This window comes from Cynocephalus volans, chromosome 10 (assembly GCF_027409185.1).
Source record: "Cynocephalus volans isolate mCynVol1 chromosome 10, mCynVol1.pri, whole genome shotgun sequence".
Taxonomy (NCBI): Eukaryota; Metazoa; Chordata; class Mammalia; order Dermoptera; family Cynocephalidae; genus Cynocephalus; species Cynocephalus volans.
Window position 1 is genome coordinate 62508763 of NC_084469.1, and position 10774 is coordinate 62519536.

A 10774-nucleotide genomic window follows, 5' to 3' on the forward strand; every position below is an offset into this window, starting at 1 on the left:
GGCAAGGGGACATTTGCAGTCAGGATTTTGGAGACACCGCAGAAAAGGGTTTGGAGAAAAGAATAACAAAGGACACCTAGTCCGGTCTTCTCTCCTCCCAGAGCCTTCACCCAGCCCCTGTACATACTGCACCCCTCCTACTTCCAGTCTACATGGCAGGCAAGGCCTGTGGAAGTTGCAATACCATTTGCAATCAGAAAATAAAGAACAGGGTCTTTCCTGAGCATGTGCACAACCCTCTATGTGTGTGGGCTTCTAGATTCCTAGGAGTACACCAAAGCTTTTCAAAGCCCTCTATGGACAGCTCATTCCCCAACTTTTTCTTTGAATACCTTAGGTCAGCTCCTTGTTTGCTGCAGCTACTATCACTGGCTCAGACAGCCCTGATGTTAAACAATTGTCCCTGACTGTTTTCAACAAATGCCATCCGGGGAAAATGCTGTTTGTACTGAGTAAGCTCCAAGTCAGGTCAAATAAACACAGCCTTATAAGTGGGGTCTTCCAGGGAGCCACCATACAGGTCAAATAATGATGGTTATCTGGAAATTAAGCTTCGGAGGAGTTCCAGCTCTGTTCTGTTTCTTCCAGTGGTCCTAGGCTGCTGGTTTTCACTGTGATTGCAGAGCTATTGAGTTTCAAAGCTACTGCAGGGATGGGGAGAAAGGGATGGGACTAGGGCAAGTTAAAACCCCAGAGAGCTCTCTGTGGTAACCAAAACTTAGCTGTTTTTTTGAATAGAAACTCCCCAGATTAATTTCCAGACTTCTGAAAAAGTTGACTTTGACAATTTTTGCCAGTATTCTTGTTGCTTTTATGAGAGAGAGGAGTTCTTTATCCTGCTATTCCTGCTGATGTCACCCCTTCAGGCTGGTTTTTGAGCTCAGTTTTCCTACCCGTCCAAAGTGCCTGCTGACTGAACTCACAGAATTCCAGTCTCTGGAACCCATGTGATCTGTTCACTACTTCCTTCTCCAAGAAGCCTCCCAGTCCCCAAGTCACCTCCGGATACGACAGTCACTGTCCTTCTAACCCTCAAGTGGGGCCTGGCTCTGAGCTCTCAGCACCCCGGCCACCTCCTCTGTGTGGCCCCTTTTTACCCTGACATGGGAGGAGTGATCCGCATGTAGGCAGAGAGCCTGCTTCTGCCCCTGAGTTTGGAGGCTCTAGTGCAGGGCACAAACCCAGTACCCAGTAGCCCTTGGAATCTTCTGACCACACTTCACACGTGTGCTCCAGCCACTCTTGGGTCCCCAACTTGACCAAAATGGGCAAGAAGAGCCAGGCTCAGACCCTTTCCTCTCCCACAGGCCAAAGCTTTGAGGCTGGCATTACCTTCCAGATTTCACAGATGACAAATGTGAGACCCAGAGAGGGTGCGAGGGGGCCAGAGCCACATACCAAGCTAGGGACAGAATTGGGCCTAGACCCGGCATCCGTGGTCCCAGGAAGAGGAGGATCTCCAGAATGCTTCCCCAGACCTGGTGGCTGAGGGCTGGACCATCAAGCGCCTTCCGCCCCCGTTGTGCTGGTCATGGAGAAATGTCCACCAGGGGGCGCGCTGTGTCGACAAATGCTCAGCATTGACCAGCATCGCTGAGCCTTTGCTCCTGGCATCCTGGTGTAGATTCCTCCTGGAACTTGACAGAGAATTTGAATCGGAGAGTCTGCCGCCTGATCCGGCCCCACCGCCTGCCTAGGCTCCTGCTCCTCTCCTACTTAGCGCCAGGCTCTGATAGGGTTCATAAAGGCAGTACCGTAGATTCCCACCCTCTCGAGGGGATGTGGCCTCCAGCAGCCCGGCCAACACCGAGAATCTCAACTCACTGGGAGTGGCTGGCCTGGCAGCTGGATCCTTGGGCTTGTGAGGGTCACGTGCACCCTCTCCTGTCTCTCCGCACCGGGAGTCCCTGCTTTAGTGTCGATGCCCAGGCCCCTTGTTATGCCCCACCCTGCTTTTGCCAGGCCAATCGTGGAGGGCTGACTCTGGAACAAAACAGATCTAAGGTCCCTCAGTGCTCTGGTTCCAGGAGCCTCCCGGGTCAAAATCTTTATGATATTCCCTGCACCTGCCAGCCTCAAAAAAAAAAAAAAAAAAGAATCCTTATAATAAATCCTACTGTCCTTTAGGTGAAGAGATGAATCCGGTCCTCACAACCAAAACCCGAGGCAACTCATCAATCCCCCTTCTATCTTTTTTTTTGGGGGGGGGGTCTGGCCTGGATGGGGATCTGAACCCGTGACCTTGAGTGTTATCAACACCGCGCTCTAACCAACTCAGCTAACCAGATGACCCCCAGCACCACCCCCCCTTCTAAGGATTAGCCTAGGAGATGGGCAAAGGGTGTATCTGCCGCAATGTTAAGTTCAGCATCATTTACAAAGAAGAAAAAAAAAAAGAAAGGAAGAAAGAAAGAAACAATACAGATGTCCCACAATAAGAGATTGGTTAGGTAAATTATGCCAGATACAAAAAACCATACTGGGCAGCCATTAAAAGTCATGCTGTGATGTGGTGACCTTGAGCTGAATTCAAGGTCAAGCAAAAACACAGAACCCAATGCATTATTTACAGTCAAATCCCAATTTTTTTCTAGTAGATACCCATCTCCAGTTTATGGAGTTATGATTATTTTTTTTCTTCTTTCTTCTGTATTTTGTAAGTTGTCTGCAATCACCATGCACTATTTTCATAATCATGAAAATTTTATATTAATGTTGATTTGTAAATACTATCTAGTAATTAAAAAACAGCAGTTCAATAAGTAAAATTCGTCCCCAAATATTTTTTTAAACATTGGATGTTTTTGTTTAAAAAATAATTTTGAGTTCATTATCAATGCAACAGAGACTTTTTTAAATTAACTAAGTTGCTTTTGAAATCATTACTCTTGAACCCTGAAAAATTGTTGCTGAAGGTTTGATTGTTTGTTTGTTTGTTTCTTTACTTCTGAAAGCATTTCTTTGAACTCAGTCTGTGTGGCCTAAACTTGTTAGCCTTTGCAATTCTTTAACCCCCAATTTCCGGCAACTTTCTGGATCAGAACAATTGCAGTCTGGGGGATGGGGGAAACCTGCTTTTCCAGCCAGTCACTGAATTCTGCAATGCATAGAAATGCCCAACATTCCTCTTTCTCAGGGATGTAAGACAGACCGCTGGGACCAATTTCTCTCTGCCTATCCAGAGGTTATCTGGGATATCTGGGAAATCTGTGTGTGCATCAACACTCAGGGACTTCACAGGACTTTGCAATGTGCTTTTTTAGCCTAGGGTGTAGGAAGTACAATTAACTTATGATGTTCCTAAGTAATGGATGCTGGGGTGATGTTTAATGATGTTTAATGATATTACACAGGAAGCTGTGCTGAGCAAGGGGGGTTTGTTTTCAGAGGAGTCTCTGGCAGGAAGTGAATCAAGGAAGCAAACGAAATTCTACCTTTGACATTTCCTGGCTGAGCAGGGGGAGTACTAGAGACACAGAGTGTTCTGGGCAGGAGCTAGAAAAACCCTGCCCGGTTTTTATGTGTTGGCTGCACCTAAAGCAGCCAACATTTTGCAGAGCATAAGGAAAAGTGAAAAGTGATTTGGGGCATTTGCAGACAATACTAGGAACTTAGTGACAACAGCCCTGAAGTGAAATACCAGCATGTACTCGGCAGAACTTAGGGGAAGCAAGACACCTCATCCAAAGCTAAACCCACCAGAGACCATTCTCTTGGTCCTACTGGGCAAAGCTATGTAGGGTGACAAACTCTCAAGACTCTCCTGGTTTTAGTACTAAAAGTCCTGTGTCCTGGGAAACTCCTCAGTTCCAGGCCAAATGGACTGGTAGTTCCGAGTGAGAAATAAACGTGACCTAGAGCAATCTAAGGAACGTGAGTTATGCTAAACTTACCATGCCCAGAAAGATACGAACATGGGGCTTTAGTCACATCTTCCTCTCCATGTCTGGGGTAAATTGCTGTTTTTAACAATTATCCAGACTAGCCGCCGCCACCAATAGATATAGATTACCCAAATGTTATTGCAAATTATGCAATGTGACCCTCACTCTTTCTTTGTTGCCAAGATCCTGAAATTTATGATGCAAAGAGCAATGTATAGCCAATCAGCAGCTTATGTTGTTTCAGTGAACCATTGTAAGTTCTTTGAAACAACTTTGGAACTACAGCTTAACTTCTTCTCTCTTTATCGCTTTAAAAATCTGTTACTGCCACCAAAGGAAGCACATATTCAGGGCAACTTGAAAGTGTGGCGCCCAGGCGGCAGTCCGTGAATTTGGTGCAAATAAATTCTTTGTCTTATTTTGTTTGCTTCAGTTGCTTCTTTTAGGTCAACACGAGCTGAGCTCTGGAAGTCTATGGTCCTGGGTGTGAGTCAGCACTCTCCATTTACAAGCAGAGACATGTTTCTTAACCTCTCTGAGTCACGGTTTCCTCATCTGTAAATAGGGTAATACTATGAAGTCTATTCTAAAAGTTTTTGCAAAATCAAAAGGAAATAAATCTTGAAAAGAGAATAGAATAAAATCTGGCACACAGTAATTACACAGTGTTAACAGAAAGGAAAGAGGGAAGGAAAGAAAGTTGGATTTTAGTGAGAAGTTTATACCAGAACTGAATGAATAATACAAGTATTTATGTAGGTTTATATAAGAATAGCTAAATGCAGCAGGGTTATTCCTTATCTATTGCTACGTAACAAATTACCACAAACTGAGCTGCTTAAAACACCATCCATTTATCCCCTTATAGTTTCTGTGGTCTGTGAGTCTGGGAATGACTTCGCAGGGTTCTCTGCTCCAGGATCCCATCTGAAAGCTGCAATTAAGGTGTCAGCCAGGGCTACAGTCTTATCTCAAGTCTTGGGCAGAGAAGGATCCACTTCCAAGATTACATAGTGGAATGAAGTCAGTTCTTGGAGCCTGTTGGGCTGAGGGCCTCCCCAACATGCTCACTTGCTTCATCAAAGCCAGCAAGAGAGTCTGCCAGCAAGATGTGCACTACAGTCTCGTATAATGTAATCACTGAAGTAACGTCCTGTCACCTTTGTCACCTTTTCTATTCTATTGGTTATAAATAACTCATAAGTCCTCCCCACACTCAAGCGAAGGGGATTACATAAGGGCTTGAGCACCAGAGGTGGGAAAATTTGGGGTATTCTTAGAGTTTGTCCTCCACACAGGAATTCTCAGCTATCCAAATCTACATTTATCTGTTTCTAAAGTTGGAGCTCTGGCATATTTCTGGCACCCATTTGGGCCAGCTAATAAACCCAGGGTCTGTCTATTGGCTGGGGAAGGAAAACATATCGGGCTACGTAAAATGAATCTACTAAAAATGGTGACCTGATTTTTATTTATTTATTTATTTATTTATTTATTTATTTATTTATTTATTTATTTATTTATTTATTTATTTATTTATTTATTTTAAAGATGACCGGTAAGGGCATCTTAACCCTTGGCTTGGTGTTGTCAGCACCACACTCACCCAGTGAGCGAACCGGCCATCCATATATGGGATCCGAACCCGGGGCCTTGGTGTTATCAGCACCGCACTCTCCCGAGTGAGCCACGGGCCGGCCCGTGACCTGATTTTTATAATAATTACCAGAAAGGAAGTGTTGATTGGGACTTTATCTTTAAAATGAAACCAAAAATTATGAAAAAATTTTCATATTTTATTTTTTTAAGTGTAGACTTTTACTGCAACCATTTTCTAACTCTTAAAAAGGGAGGATTCAAGTATTGATATTCTTTCAACATAAATATACGGGAGCATAATGTAGCTTCCTTGTATTTTGTCTTTGGTTTACACAGAGAAATTTTGTAAAAATATTCCAGGCTCATTAGTTTTCCCAAAGGCTTCTCACAATCTTTTGAAATTCAAATTATTCTCTCTTAAAGTCACTTTTTGTTATTTTACTTGTTAATTTTCTCTTTGTTAATTTTCCCAACTCATCCGGACCTTCCTTTGTGACTGGCTTTGTGGATTAGAATAATTCTCCAACAATACTCTTATCAACTTCATGAAATCCTTCATCTTTCATAAGATTACAATTTCCCTCCGCAAAAGACTCACCAGCAAAGACACATGGGTAAAGGGTCAAGAGAGATGAACTGTTAAGAATAGAAGGGTGCAATTTTTAAAAGGGAAATTCTTAGTTACAATCTAACAAAACATGTGCAGGATCTGTATGCTAAAAACTACCAAGCACTGATGAAATACATCAAAGAACACACAAATAAATGGAAAGATATGCCACATTCATGAATTGGAAGGCTCAAAATTATTAAAATGTAAGTTCTCTCCAAGTTGATCTACAGATTCAACCTAATTACAATCAAAATCCTAATTGCTTTTTTATAAAAATTAACAAGCTGATTCTAACACTCATAAGGAAATCCAAAGAACCTAGAAAAGAGCCAAACAACTTTGAAAAAAGAGGAACAAACTTGAAGGACTTATACTATCTTATTCCAAGACTTATTATAAAGCTATAATCATCAAGTCAGTATGGTACTGGGAAAAGGATAGACACATTCAATGTATCTGCCTATCTACACACCTATGTGGAACTTTAGAGTTCAGAAATAGATCCAGACAAATTTGGTCATTAAATTTTCACAAAGGTACAAAAGCAATTTAATGGAGATAGGATAGTATTTTCAATAAACAATGCCGGTACAATTGGACATCCATTAGCAGGAAAAAATAGTCTTTAACCTATATGTTACATTTTACACAAAAACCAATTCTAAAAGAATTATAAAACCTAAATGCAAAACATAAGAACCATAAAACTTGCAGAAGAAAACATAAGTGAAATCTTCATGACCTGAGGTTAGGCAGAGTTCTCAGATATGACACCAAGAGCTTAATCCATAAAAAGAAAAAACTGACAAGTTGGATTTCATTAAAACTAAAAACTTTTGCTCTATGAAAAACGATACTAAGAAATTAAGACAAGCCACAGACTCACGTATCTGACAAGGGATATCCAGAGTATATAAAGCACTCTTAAAACTCAACAATAAGAAAACAAACAACCCAGTATAATAATTGGCAAAACATTTAAATAGACACTTCATCAGAGAAGATACAGACATGGCAAATAAGCACATGAGAAGATGCTCAGCATCATTAGTCATTAGGGAAATGTGTAGAAAAACCACATTGAGATACCACTGCAGACCTATTATAAGGGGAAAAAACAACTGACAATACCAAGTGCTAAGTATGCAGAGCAACTGAAGCCCTCACACACTGCTGATGAAAATGCAGAATGTACAGCCCCTTTAGAAAAGAGTTTGGCAGTTTCCTATAAAGTTAGACATACACTTACACATGGCCCAGCAATCCCACCAAATACCCACATAATAACCTCCTTAACATGGAAACCTGAATTCATACGTGTACAACAGCTTTATTCATAATACTGAAAACTGGAAACAACCCAAATGTTCCTCAGCTGGGGAATGGTGCTATGGTCTGAATGCTTCTTTCCACGCCCTCTCACCACCAACACCACCACATTAATATGTTGAAACTTAATCCCCAATGTGAGGGTATTTGGAGGTGGGGACTTTGGGAGGTGATTAGGGCACGAGGGCAGAGCATGAATGGATTAGTAAATGGGATGATTGAATGGGATTAGTGCCTTTACAAATGGACCCCAGAGGATTCCTTTCCACCATGTGAGGACACAGGTAGAAGGTGCTGCCTATGAACCAGGAAGTGGGCTCTCACAAGATACTGAATCTGCGGCACCTTGATCTTGGACTTCACAGTCCCCAGAACTGTGAAAAATAACTTTCTGTTGTTTATAAGCCACTCAATTATGGTATTTTGTTATAGAGCCCAAACAGAAGAAGACAACTGGATAAACCAACTCTGGCACAGCCATACAATGAATAAATAAATAGAATACCACTGAGCAATAAAAAGAAAGGAAACACTCATACATGCAACAACTTGGGTGAATTTCCAATGCATTATGCTATGTGGAAGAAGACAGATTCAACAGACTATGTACTGTTGATTCCTTTTATACAGTATTCTGAAAAGGTAAAACTATAACAACTGAGAACAGATCAGGGTTTCTAGAAGTTGGGGAAGAGGGAGGATTTCACTAACAAAGAGAGGCTGTATGAGAGAGAGTTTTGAGGTGATGGAACTGTTCAACATTTTAATTTTCATATTGGTTGCACAATAACATACACTTGTCAAAATCATAGAACTGTACTCCAGAATAAGTGAATGGTAATGTATGTAAATTAAAAGTAAGAAGTAAGTTTTTAAAAGTCACTGAAAAGTTTTAAAAGGATAGGGATATATTTGACCAGGGTCTGTCTAACTTTGTAAATGATCGATTTATTGGTCACTTCATTGGTGCACAAGGTTGAGATGCACCCTTTCACTTATTCATTCATTCATTCTTTACAAAATATCTGTTGAACAATGTGTCAATCAAATTCCCTTGATACTATTCCTGACATACCTGAAAGCCCTCTCCTCTTCTTCTCTACTGTTCCAGCCTTACTTTGGGCCCTCTTCATTCTCTCTCCTATAATATTCCCAAAACTTCCCAACTGGACTCCCTATCTGCAGCATCAGCACCCCTAGGCATTCTCCTGATGCCACTGAAATGATTTTTTCTAAAGAGCAAGTAAGATCTCCTGGCTTAAAACCCCTCAACAGAATTTTTCAAACCTTCAGTGGCTCTTCACTGCCTAATGATAGCACCCAAACTCTTCTTTATCATTGGTTATGAATATTCATGAGGTACAAAGCTGACTGTCACCACTTGTGCCCAAGATGTGATGGCTAGATCAATACCATCAGTATGCCCATTACCACAAATTGCGATTATTCCCCGTGTCCCCCACAGAACTAATCCCCAACCTCCCTCCTCCTCCCCACTTCCCGCACCCTGCTCTTCAACACTGGGTGTGTTCTCTCCCTCTGCAAGTCCAATTTACCACTGTGTTCTTTCTGTCCTTCCCTCTCTCTCTTTTAGCTCCCACTTATGAGTGAGGATATGCAGGATTTTTCCTTCTGTGTTTGGCTTATTTCACTCAACATAAGTTTCTCCAAGCTCATCCATGTTGTTGTGAATGTGCCCAAACTCTTTAGCCTGGTACCCAAGGCCCTAAATGATCTAACTTCTCCTTCATATTTTAATCTCTTTACTGTTCTATCCACCCTCATGCCATAAACTCTAGTATTAAGCTATTAGTGTTTCCTCAAACATATGGTAGGTTGCACTCTTGGTCAAAATATTCACTGCCCTTTTCTGTGGGAGGATTATATGTCTCTGACCCACTAATGTCAAGTTTGGCCTTGTGACTCACCTTGTCAAATAAAGTGTGAGTGGAAGAGAGGCATGCCATTCCAGAGCAGAAATTTAAGAATTAACACATGGTTCCACCATCTCTCTTCTCTCTGCCACCAGCAATGAACATATAACGTGAATTAAAAATAAAACTTCATTGTCATAAGCCACTGATATTTGGGACTTGTTTGTCACCACAGCATAACTTAGCCTAAGCTGACTGAAACACTTGGATTATAAGTACCATAATTGTTCACTTTGTAATCTCTGTGCATAGCACAGACACATAACTGGCATCCAATACACATCTGTTGAATTAATAAATATAATAAACAGTGACCCCTGGGACTTTGCACATGCTATTCTCTCTGTAAAGAGTGAACATCCCAGCTTCCTCACTTGCCCAACTCATCCCCAAGTCAAACCACAAAGATCTCCTCTAAGAAGACTTCCCTGCCCATCTGTCTTAGCTCATTTGTGCTGCTATAACAAAATACCACAGACTGCATAATTGATAAATAGAAATTTATATCTCACAGTTCTGGAGGCTGCGGAGCTCAAAATCAGGGCAATAGCATTTGGTATGTTCTGAGGGCCTTCTTACTGTGTCCTCACACGGCAAAAGGGGGCAGGGCAAAAAGGGCCTAAGCTACTTCCCACCAGCCTTTTTACAAGGCAATAATCCATTCATGAGGGCAGAGCCCTTATAACATAATCACTTCCTGCAGTGGATTGAATGTCCCGCCAAAACTTAATCCCCACTGAAACAGTGTTAAGAGAGTGGGAAATCCTATTACAATAATCGAAAGGGGGGGCCTTGAAGAGGTGATTAGATTGTGAGGACCATGTCCAGGTAAATGGGTTAATCCACATCAGTGGTGGTCATGGGCATGGATCTGAGGGCTTTAAAAGAAAAGGAATGAATAGTTAGCCTTCTCTCTGCTTCCGCCATCTGCCATGTGATATCCTCCTTTGATGTTAAGGGTCACTACCCACCAAAAAGGCTCTCACCAGATGTGTGCCTTGGGATTTGGATTTCCCAGCCTCCAAACTGTGATCAATAAATAGTTTTTCTTCATAAATTACCCAGTTACAGGTATGTCTGTTATAAGTAACAGAAAGGGACTAATATACTTCCCAAAAGTCCCCAACTCTAATTACCACCACAATGGAGATTAAGTTTCAACACACAAATTTTCGGGGACATTCAGACTATACCACCAACCCTCCCTCCTTCCCAAAGCGGTTGTGTATATTTCTGCTCTCATGATAATTGTCTGTCTCTCTGCCCTGATTTTGAGACTCTTAGGCAGGACCAGGTCAGCCTCACCTTGGTGGCCACTGTGCCCAGCACAGTTCCTGGACCAAAACAAGTGGATGGATGAATGAATGAAGGAGTGAGAGCCTGGGGAGTGTTCAGTTCTTCCAAGTAGCCACAAA